The sequence below is a fragment of the Lactuca serriola genome, chromosome 8, assembly GCF_051521515.1.
Source record: "Lactuca serriola cultivar US96UC23 chromosome 8, Lser_US96UC23_V15, whole genome shotgun sequence".
Classification (NCBI taxonomy): domain Eukaryota; kingdom Viridiplantae; phylum Streptophyta; class Magnoliopsida; order Asterales; family Asteraceae; genus Lactuca; species Lactuca serriola.
Window position 1 is genome coordinate 252998168 of NC_136415.1, and position 10813 is coordinate 253008980.

Genomic DNA, 10813 nt, shown 5'->3' on the forward strand with positions numbered 1-10813 from the left:
GATGCTTCTATTCTGAACAAAGAATGCAATTGCCGCTGCTTCGGCCCAGAAGTAGAGAAGAAGGTTGGAAAAGTTTAACATAGATCTAGCAGCTTTGACCAATATGCAATTTCTTCACTCTACTACTCCATTCTTTATGGGGTGTAGGGTCCCAAAAATTTGTGGCTGATGCCCTTTGAGATCAAGAAACTATTTAATAGCTGATTTATGAACTCAGTCATGTTGTCACTTCTTATCCTTCTGACAGGAAACTTGATCTGGCGCTCTATTTCCTTGATGAAGTTGATCATGATCTGTTGTGTCTGATTTGAGTCTCAAGAAGAAGACCCAAGTGAAGCGAGTAAGGTCATCCACTATAACTATAATGTATATTTTATGGTGAAGACTGGCTACGATAGATGGACCACATAGATCAATGTATAGAAGATCCAGAGGTTCAGCAATTGAAGAGTCGATGATCAGAGGATAGCTACATATAGACTGTTTGCGACATTCATAGGCAGGGCACTGAGTATCGTTGCTGTACTTGAGAATTAGTAAACCACGAACCAACTTGTCGGTGACTAGTTAATTGACGTATCTGAAGTTAAGATGAGCTATTTTTGGTGCCACAACCAACTCACTTCAGACACTGCTTTTGTGAGAAAGCGCAACCGTGGTTTACCGATGATTAGAGAAACATCTAGGGGTTACATCGTCCTTTCGGCCTAGATTTAATGAAGCATGTAATTCAATCACTCGTCATAATATAACAATACTCATTGTCGAATTCAACCCGATGGCCTGCTTTACACAACTGCCCAACACTTATTAATTTGTCCTTGAGTACTTAACATAAGCAACTCACTGAATTGAGAAGCTCCCCGTAGTTAATATTCCATATCCCCTGATGGTTACATTTGTGTTGTTCCCAAAGGTGAAATATCTACCACCGCTGATTGGCCTGAAGTTTCAAAGGTATTCTAACCTTCCCGTCATGTGCAAGGAGCAGACACTATTAATTAGCCATTCTTCTTCTTGGTCCTCCTTGCATATTGCCTATAAATCAGAGGGTTAGTTTGGGCACCCAAACAAATTTGGAGCCTGGTGTTACATGAGAACTTTTCTTAATGGATGCTTACACATGAGACTTAGGAAGATATTGCTTTTCAAAGTTTGATCCTAGTTTAGGGTGTTTCACAACTTTTGGAGTTTTACGAGGTTTGATTGGACGTGATGTTTCTATCGGGTAAAATCCAAAGGCGAGATCTTTATCATTTTTCTAGACACCATATTTTGTCAACGGTTTGGAGGGTGTGGTTGGGGTCTTGACCGGTCCTTGGGCGATATTGAGTTGTGGTGCCCTTAGGACTTGAAAAGGTTTGTTTTGTCGGAGTGGTCTTGGAACCCGAGAAAGTTTTGTCATGAGGTTCGGTCCTAGGATTTAACTTTATGATCGAATGAGGTGTTTTAGACATTTTTGGTGTTGGCAAAATATCCTTCCAATTTGTTAAGGTATTTTGTGAAAGTGATCTGACTTGTTTTTAACCTTTTGCAAGATTATTTTGAAATGATTTTGTAACAGTGGTTTTTTTATCCCTCGACTACAGTCGTGAGTTTTCCAAAATCCTTTGCGTTTGACATTGGATTTCTAAAATTCTTGTTTTTGACCATAGTTTCCCGCCTTTACTTTCGGATCTGATTTCTATTTGAAGAACCATTTTTGTTTGGTATTTTGGTTATACCATATCAAAACCATTTAATTGTTGTTTTTGAGATTCTTTGATTGAGATGAAAATCAAGGACTTAGTCATTAGAACTACAAGAATCAGTGTTTTTAGAACATTGGCTAAATTCAAAATTGTTAATGAGCAATTTTGAATTTTGTTGTGGACTTGACTTGAGTCTACGGTAGTGAAGATTGGAGTACCGTAGAGTAAGTCAAGGATGACTTTTGAACTGAACAAGTCTTGGAGGACAGTCTGTAGTTAGTTTTGGTCCTTCTAAGATAATTGCTTCATTAACAATGGAAATTGATTGGGAGTTAGGAAAAACTATGTCAACAATGGGTATGGATTCATCTAAATTACCTGAGGATTCAGGAAGAATTTCCTCAATGACATAGTTGTTGCTAAGTTCACAAAGTATACTGAAGTGACATTGAATGTCTTTAGGATATGTCTTACTATTGACTGGGAGTTGAAAACGTCTATCCATTCGAACATAGGGACGTTCGACATTAATTCGGGGAGAGGAGGTCTACGGTCCCATTGTTTACAAGATTTTCAATAGCCTCATTTTCAGTAAATAACTTTTCAATTAAAAGGTTTAAGCATACAATCTCCTTGCGGGCAAGATCCCGTTGATTTAAAGCAATATCTAGTTGAGTTTCCTTTAACAATCTAGCATCATTTTCTAACATGGCGACCTTTAGCCTTTTGTCTTTTAGTCTTCCTCTCACATGGTAAAGTTCATGGAACGTTATATTCTTTTCGTCTAGGGCTTTGTTGTAGTCTGAAAGGATGGCAACACAAGTGTTATTAAACCTTTCAATGTAAGGCTCACAATCATGCATGTTGTAATTGTTAGATTGAATCATGATTTTTTTACTTTTCCATGATGTTGAGAGTTTCGTCCTTGGCCATGTAGCAGTAATTCTTTTGCAGATTTGAGGATCAATCTTCATCACTTGCTGCAACGATGCAAAATTTTCCTTTGTTGTGGTAGTCATCTATGTCTTCTTATTCATCTCTCGAGGACCAAACTTAGTGATCCCTTCTTACATGAGCAATATATGCTCTTGCTTTCCCCTTTTCACAATCCTTTACTTCTTGAGCCATTCTAAGATAGAATGTCTTGTCTCTTACCACATTTACTTTGCATTCTTTAGCAAAATGGTTTTCTTTGTGACATTTGTGGCGAATAAGAACTTCGTATTTGACTTCAATAGGAGTACCAGAGTCTGAGGGTTGATTGATCTGCTGAGTCTCTTTTGTTTGTGGGGCATTTTGTGAGTGATGAGGATATTTAGGATATATGGGATGGTGAATCTGGGGATTAAAGTATCGGTTGAAAGGTGGTTTGGTGAACTGTTGATTCTTTCGAAAAGATGGCAGTGGGAGTATATTGAACTATTTGTTGAGAAGAGAAATGGATTTCTGGACCTCTTCCTCGTCATCTAGTTCAGCATCAGCTTCATATGACTGCGGTGGATTGTCATATGAGTGTTGGTATGATGATTCTGTGATATATGGGTACTGAGGAGGTTTGAAGCATTTGAGCCATCAAAGAAAGTGGTCCTCTAAGATCTCCACAGTCTTTTGCCACCGTTGACTCCTGTGCTTGTAGTTCACCGTAGAGCTTGAACAAAGAAAGAGTGGGGATTTTTCTGTCTCCTTGGACTATCATTTTGGCAGTTGTCTAATGTCTTCCCAAACTATTTAGAAAATGTAGATTTATTTTATGATTACCTCAAACAGTACCAGCATTTGACAGCTTTGTGACAATGAGGTTGAATCTTTTTAATGAATCTTCAATACTTTCACCAAGAAGAGCTTTAAAATTGTTAAGCTTGTTGAGGGCAGTGGTGAGCTTTTTTTTCTTGAGCTTGTTCTGATCCTTGGTAGAGGTTCTTGAGTACATCCTAGATTTCTTTTGCAGATTTGTAGTTGATGATGATGTCAAAGTTATATGGAGCAACACCACATGATATTTCATAGAAAGCTATGGCGTCTTTCTCTATTTTTTCAAGATCATCAGTTGTTAGTCGATTCACAGCTGCCTGAGCTCCTCCAATTCCTGCCTGAGCACCATCCGCTTAAGCAAGAGTAAGAACTGGAACATGGGTTGCTTCTTCCACAGACCTCCATACATCTCTACCGAGCCTCTTAAGATACCTTGCCATTCTTTGAGACCAATGGTGGTACACTTGCAGCAACTATTGGAGCTCTATTAGAGCCACCAACGTTGTTGGAAACATTCAATGATAAATCTTGTTCCATATTTCCTTTTTTTAATAAAAATGAGCTTTAGTGGTATAAAAGGTTTTCTAAAATCAGAGTTTTGTTTAAAAAGCAACCACTTTGGCTCTGATACCAATTGTTGATAGAAAAAAATTTGAGGAACACTTGAACAAATGTTAGTACAAGATAATATGTTTAAGAATATGTTAATCTCAAGGATCTTGTTAGCTCAACAATAATAAAAAGTTAGAAGTTAGATTGTTAGATGCAGAAATGTAAGGAATTATAAATGAAAACAAGTTATAACAAGTATGCACTAAGTTGATTCATAACAAGGCTTGCAATCAAACAAAAGTTAGTAAATGCGATCAACTTAAAGTGAATAGGGACTCGGTTTATCAAAAGATAATAGATAGAGATTAATGATCTTTGTATTTCAATGATAGTTTAGAAAGATCGTGAAGGTGTGTTGGATACAAGAAGAGGCAGTCTCTATTTATAGAGTCCCGAAGAGTTACATGGACAATAAACAAATACTACTATACTGACTTCAATTATCATGCAAGGTTCACTGGACAAAACAGAGTAAACACGCTAAGTCAGTAAAATAAAAAAAAAGTCTTGATCATTCATCTCTACGGTAGCAGTTATGGTTGTGGTTGCGGTTCACACAAAAACTTCTTCAACTTCGGTAGTTAACTCCTACTGTCATATCACCAACACTTTTAGGATGTGGATCCTTTAGCTAAAGAAGGTCACTTTTTGTATCAATATATATACATCTCAGGTATTAATGATATATATATATATATATATATATATATTACCTTTATCGAGTATCATTCATGACATCGATATATGGAGTGACTACCTATGAAACTAGTTACAATGCTTTTTCAACCACTCCAATTCATATTATTATCACTTCATTATTTCTCCCATAATAATATCGACTATGGATTTTAGAGTGAATAAATTTACTCGAGGAGTACACATGTTAATGTGCATGGTCTTCTTATGTGATATGGGTTCTTTGGCCAATGCAATAGAACCCTCAATGTAACAAAATATTTCTCAGGGATCCTAAATGGAAGTAACAACACTTTGATCTCCAATAGATTTCTTCATCCAAACAACTTATTGTGCAACTTATGAAGAAACGATGTATTCTAACTCTATAGTGGTGATTGTACTATAACACGTTGCTCCGCATCCCCATTAATAATGAAAACATATTCTGATTCTAACTTACAATCATCTGGATCTGTATTGAACAAAGAATTAGTGTAACACTTTAAACATAAGTTTTCTTGCATACCTCTATAGATGAGGAACATATCTTTAGCTCTTTGCAAGTACTTAAGGATGTTCTTCACATCTATCCAATGCCTCTCCCCTAGATTTTTTTGGTACTTGCTTGTCATAATCATAGCACAAGTACGCACAAGTTTAGTTTAATTCCTAACATACATGATGGATCCAACTGTCAAATCATATGAAACATCTTTAATCTTGTATAGTGCAAACTTTCTGCTAGGACATTGAGATGAACTTAGTACATTGCCATTGGTAAGTATCCTCTTTTGGAGATTTTTATCGTGAACAATTTCTAGACTTTTTCAGTTTATGTACTGTAGCTTAAACCTATTAATCATTTCGATATATCTCTATAGATCTTTATACCAAGAATGTATGATGCCTCACCAAGATCCTTAATTGAGAAACACTTTCCAAGACAAGACTTTACACCTTATAAATTCGGAATATGATTTCCCTTGATAAGTATGTCATCCTCATATAGAACTAGGAAGGCCACCAAGCTCCCACTAGTTCTCATGTGAAGACAAGGTTCATCTTCATTTCTAAAAAACCACACTTTGCGATTTCATCACCGAAACAATGATTCCAATTTTGAGATAATTTCTTTAACCCCTAAATTTATCTCTTGAGATTAGACAACTTATTATGATGCTTTTGATCAATGAAACCTTTAGTTGGAACCCGATAGACATCTCCTTACAAGTATCCATTTAGAAAATTTGTTTTGACTTACATTTTCCATATTTCATAGTCATAATATGTTATTACAACAAGCAATATCAAAATAGATTTAATCAGAATGACTTGTGAAAGGATTTAATCATAATAAACTCCTTGGGTTTAAGTGAATCCTTTTAAAAAAAAGTCTTCCGTTGAATGTATTTAAATTGGCATCCATGTTAGTCTTCTTCTTGAAGAATCACTTACTTCTAACAGTCTTACAATGGGGAGGAAGTTCAACCAAATCTCAAGCTTGGTTTTCCCTCATGGATTGCATCTATGCGTTCATGGCTTCAATCCATTTGTCAGATTCAGGATTTACCATTGCATATCACTAACCAACAGGCTCATCAACATGCATCAATGATGAATCCATATCTCTCAAGTTCCTAATGAATTCAACCAAATTTGTGAATGACTTATGATTCAGTAGGTTAAAGGATAATGATATATTCATTTTTAACAAGCTAATGTTTAGTAATAGTGCCAACTCAAGTTACATCAATTTGTGGTTCTTTATCTTCCTCAAGTTCCACTCGCCTCCTAGTTGCCTCATCCATCAGAAACATGATTTCTAAGAATTCATCTTTTTGTGAAATAAAGATCGTATTCTCATTAGGGATGTAGAGGTAATATCCTAAACAATCTTTAGGATATCCTAAAAAGATGCATTTGATAGACCTAGGTTCTTGTTTTCTTGAAGTTTCATGTGATGGGTTTTGAGCATTCTAACACTCATATGGTGTGCAAGCAACCCTATGTGCTTTGTGATGGGTTTTGTGCAAACAATCCTATGTGTGCATGCAACCCTAGAATTGGATCTATGTTTTCACTATTAGATACACAACATTATGAACACATATAGAAACCCTAATATGCCCTAATATTTTCGAAATACACATAGAAGGTTAGATCACATACCTCTTGTTGTTATATTACAATAACAACTTAAATCTTCAAACCCTAAGTCATGAAAGTAAGCACCACAAGTGTAGTGCCTCTAATGGCTCACAAACACCACAAGCAAATGGAGAGATAAGAGAGAGAGGGAGGAGGTATGAAATCGGCCCTAAGAACCCTTTAGGAAGGCATGGACGAATTCTTATGGCCTTAGGGGTCTTTATATAGGTGTAGAGATTAGGGTTTCAGTCCTTATCCTTATCTAGTTGCTTGCCCACCAAGCAATCATAAGATAAGCCTTGAAATCCCTTATCCTTTATCCTTTGGACGATTTTAAGGATATCTTATCCCTTGAATTCGTCCAACCCATATCAAGGATAACCATTACCCTATTTTGTAACTATCACATAATTACAATTCAGCCCCTCTAGTTTAATTAATTACATTTGATCACAAAATTAATTCTTAAATAATTATTGACCAATATTAATTAAACAAATATGATTTCTCCTTTAATATAGTATTCTTATAACATATTAATAAATCATAATAACCTCTTTCTCTATTATTTCTCCAGTCAAGTTGCTTTGGTGAAGGCAACCCAAAAGGACCATGCACAATCGGGTCAAGTACTTACCAAATATGGTTACGGGCTTAGAAATTAATCCAACAGTCTCCCACTTGCATAAGTCTAGTAACCACAAATGCAAGTACAACTCGATTAGCAATCGTAGCTCTCAAAGACACTGTCGAACTCTGATCTTATAACACTGTCGAACTCTAATCCAACAGTCACACACAACAATATGTTTTATAACACCAAGTTACTGGTGCATTTACATATTATCAATGTGCAACCGATTCGCAAGATACAACTCACACATCTTGGTTTCAAGAATACAAGATATTATCATCTCACCAATCGCTTGTGATAAAATCCATGACGCGACCCAAGTGAGCGTGGCTTTAATCCAATGCTCAAAATCATATTCATAAACACTCATGAACGTTGTAGCAAACCTTTGCTATGTCCAATACACTTTAGACAATCTACAAACCAATTCATGACAGTCTTCATTCATACCTACTTCCAACATATGAACGACTTTGGACCTTTTGAATAATTCGATTATTCTTAATAAACTCAATTATTGTGGAAGTCAAAACATGCAAAAAGAAACATAATAATAATACTAATCCTATATGGTCCCAAACCGTTGAGTATAAATAAAACACTTTTTATTTATCACCATATCGATTACTCATTGTACATTGTTTAATGTTTCAGATAATCAACTTTATAACTCGAATCATAACCACAATTGTCCCATGCTCCAAGCATGCACACTTTGGTTTCCTATGGTCCATACTTTGTGAAATAGATCAATTAAAACTTTTCAAATGAAACTCATTTCACAATCCCCAATCTTTATAATTAGTGTAAGAATACCAAATCCTTGCCACCTTTTAGAATATGTCAAATTCTAATATTATGTGAAGATTCTCTTGTGAAGTCACGGCACAAAAATCACAAAGACTCGGCCAACGAAATCACAAGGTACTCTATCAAAAAATTTTACAGAACAATTCTATAGATGTGATGTCTCTCACTCAAAGTAAATTCCTTTGAACATCCTTTTGCATAAAACTTTCTAATCTAGACAAAAATTCTTAATTTCCAAATTCCAATTAAGGAAACATTTCCATATTTACCATATGACAACTCATTCTTAATAGAATCTTATCTATTCATAATAATGTCGATATAGTCCATTCAATGCCATACTTCCAACTACTCACAAGCGACCAATCCTCAGCGAACTTTGGATTGTCCTTTGATAGTTGTTTAATTATCTTAGTCAAAACCAATTCTTGTCCTTTTTCCCTCTTAATGCGCTAGACATTTGGAAAAATTTTAGAATGGCCAAATATTATAGCACTTGCAATCGATCCTTTACTCGAAGCGTATGGTGTGCATAATGTCTTACATAAAGAGACGATACTCTATCAATCTTCTGCCATAATATTTTATGTGTCACGTTCTTACAATTCGAACTATGAAGAGGGATACCGTAATCATAATCGAAATTTAAGAACACACTATGTATCACTTGACTAAATTTATTAAAAATTCTCAATCTAAGCTTTAGATATTGAAACGATGTACAATATTCTCTCCCTTAATTATAGCAAAACAACTTTTTCAACCCTTACGACTTTGCTAAGCATAACACTTATTTTCTATAATTAATATTGCTAACTTGCAATACTTACCATAATCATGCTCCCACTTTACATGATGATTATTTCTTTACCAGCATAACACTTATGCTCTTACTAGCTTCGACATGTATTTAGAAATCAATTGAACTTATAGAAAATAAATTCTCAAGTTCATATTTCTAATACTAGATGCTTCGATAAGACTTTATCTAAGCTTCTCAAACTTATACACTTTTCCTTGGACAGCTCATATGTATATGTCTAAACGATTCTAGGACTCATATCAACAATTTTAAAATGTTCAGACGCATTTGCCATTTCCCACAATTCGAACTATGAAGAGGTATGTCATAATCATAGTTGAATTTGAGAAACCCAAATTACATAATGCTATCTTCAAAATCTCTCTTAGTGAAAGCGTTTCCTCACAATCATTCTCATGAATGAAAGAAACCTTATGACACTTAGATTTTGTGGTGTATACGTTCCCATCCATGTGAATTCGTCATAACCATAATCACAAGATAATCTCATTGAAAAATCCAAACTCTTATGGATAGAACTTGTTCTTCTTAATTTCTTGCCATCAAGGGTCCCACCATTACTTCCAAGTTATTGAGTAGTCCACCCCTTCATTTCAATGTACTTTCCATTGAACAAGGTGTCTTACCCCTATACAATCCATCGAGAACTCGTAGAACTCACATGCATAATTAACTCAATTGGAATGGCAAAAATAGTTTCAACATGACAGGTTGTAAACCTCAAGTCGTGTGCTAGTGTTGAATGATAAGGTCTATTCTTGATTTTTTTTTAAAACCTTTGAAGACCATTAAGACTCCCATTGACTCCTTGACATATAAGATTCTCTTGTCAAGAACCATTTCTTAACAAAGAAATATTCAAGAGTTAGTGTAGCTTTCATCAAGACAAAACACTTCATATGATTGGTCCTACTTGGTCTTTGTCTTATCCAAGACATCACAACTTACCAAGTTCAAATGTGCAAGAATAAGAAAAACCCTTTTCCAAATTCCACATTTGATGAATGTTATAGACCATCTTAAGACTTGTCACTCAATTCACAATCTTGGAGTATAACTCTAAGACTTGATATTGGAACGAAGTATGATTAACTTCTTGATTTAACCATTTCCACAATTCCCGATTCCTCTTCTTAGACATAAAAATTGTACTAAGACTCACTTAGAGGATCAATTGAGATATGGTTCTTAATCATTAAGACCTATCATAAAACATAATAAAAGGTACTTTCCATTCTTCTTAGAGCGGAGAAACTTTTATCTTTCTGCCTACTTGACTCTTCTTATTCGTTTTGCTATTGATTGAAACTCTTTTAATCAACCCAGAATTATAATCAATCTTATAAGTATAACCATATCCACTAAACTTTAGTAAATCATGAAGAATATCTTTTTTACTCTTGTGGTAGACTTGATCAACATACGACCTAGTGTACTCAATCTCTTAGTCCTTAAATTTGACACTTTGTCAAGGAATTAGTCCAAATTTCCCAAATGTGAAAGTTTCCATTCATCATATAATACTTGTTACACGATCCCAAGTTCCTATCCACTTGAAACTTGGGCGATGAGAACCTCTCCCTATTTGGTAAACTCTTGACACTTCCACAAATAACCTAATTAAGAATCAAATCCATTTTGCTAATAGTACACAGACATCAATTT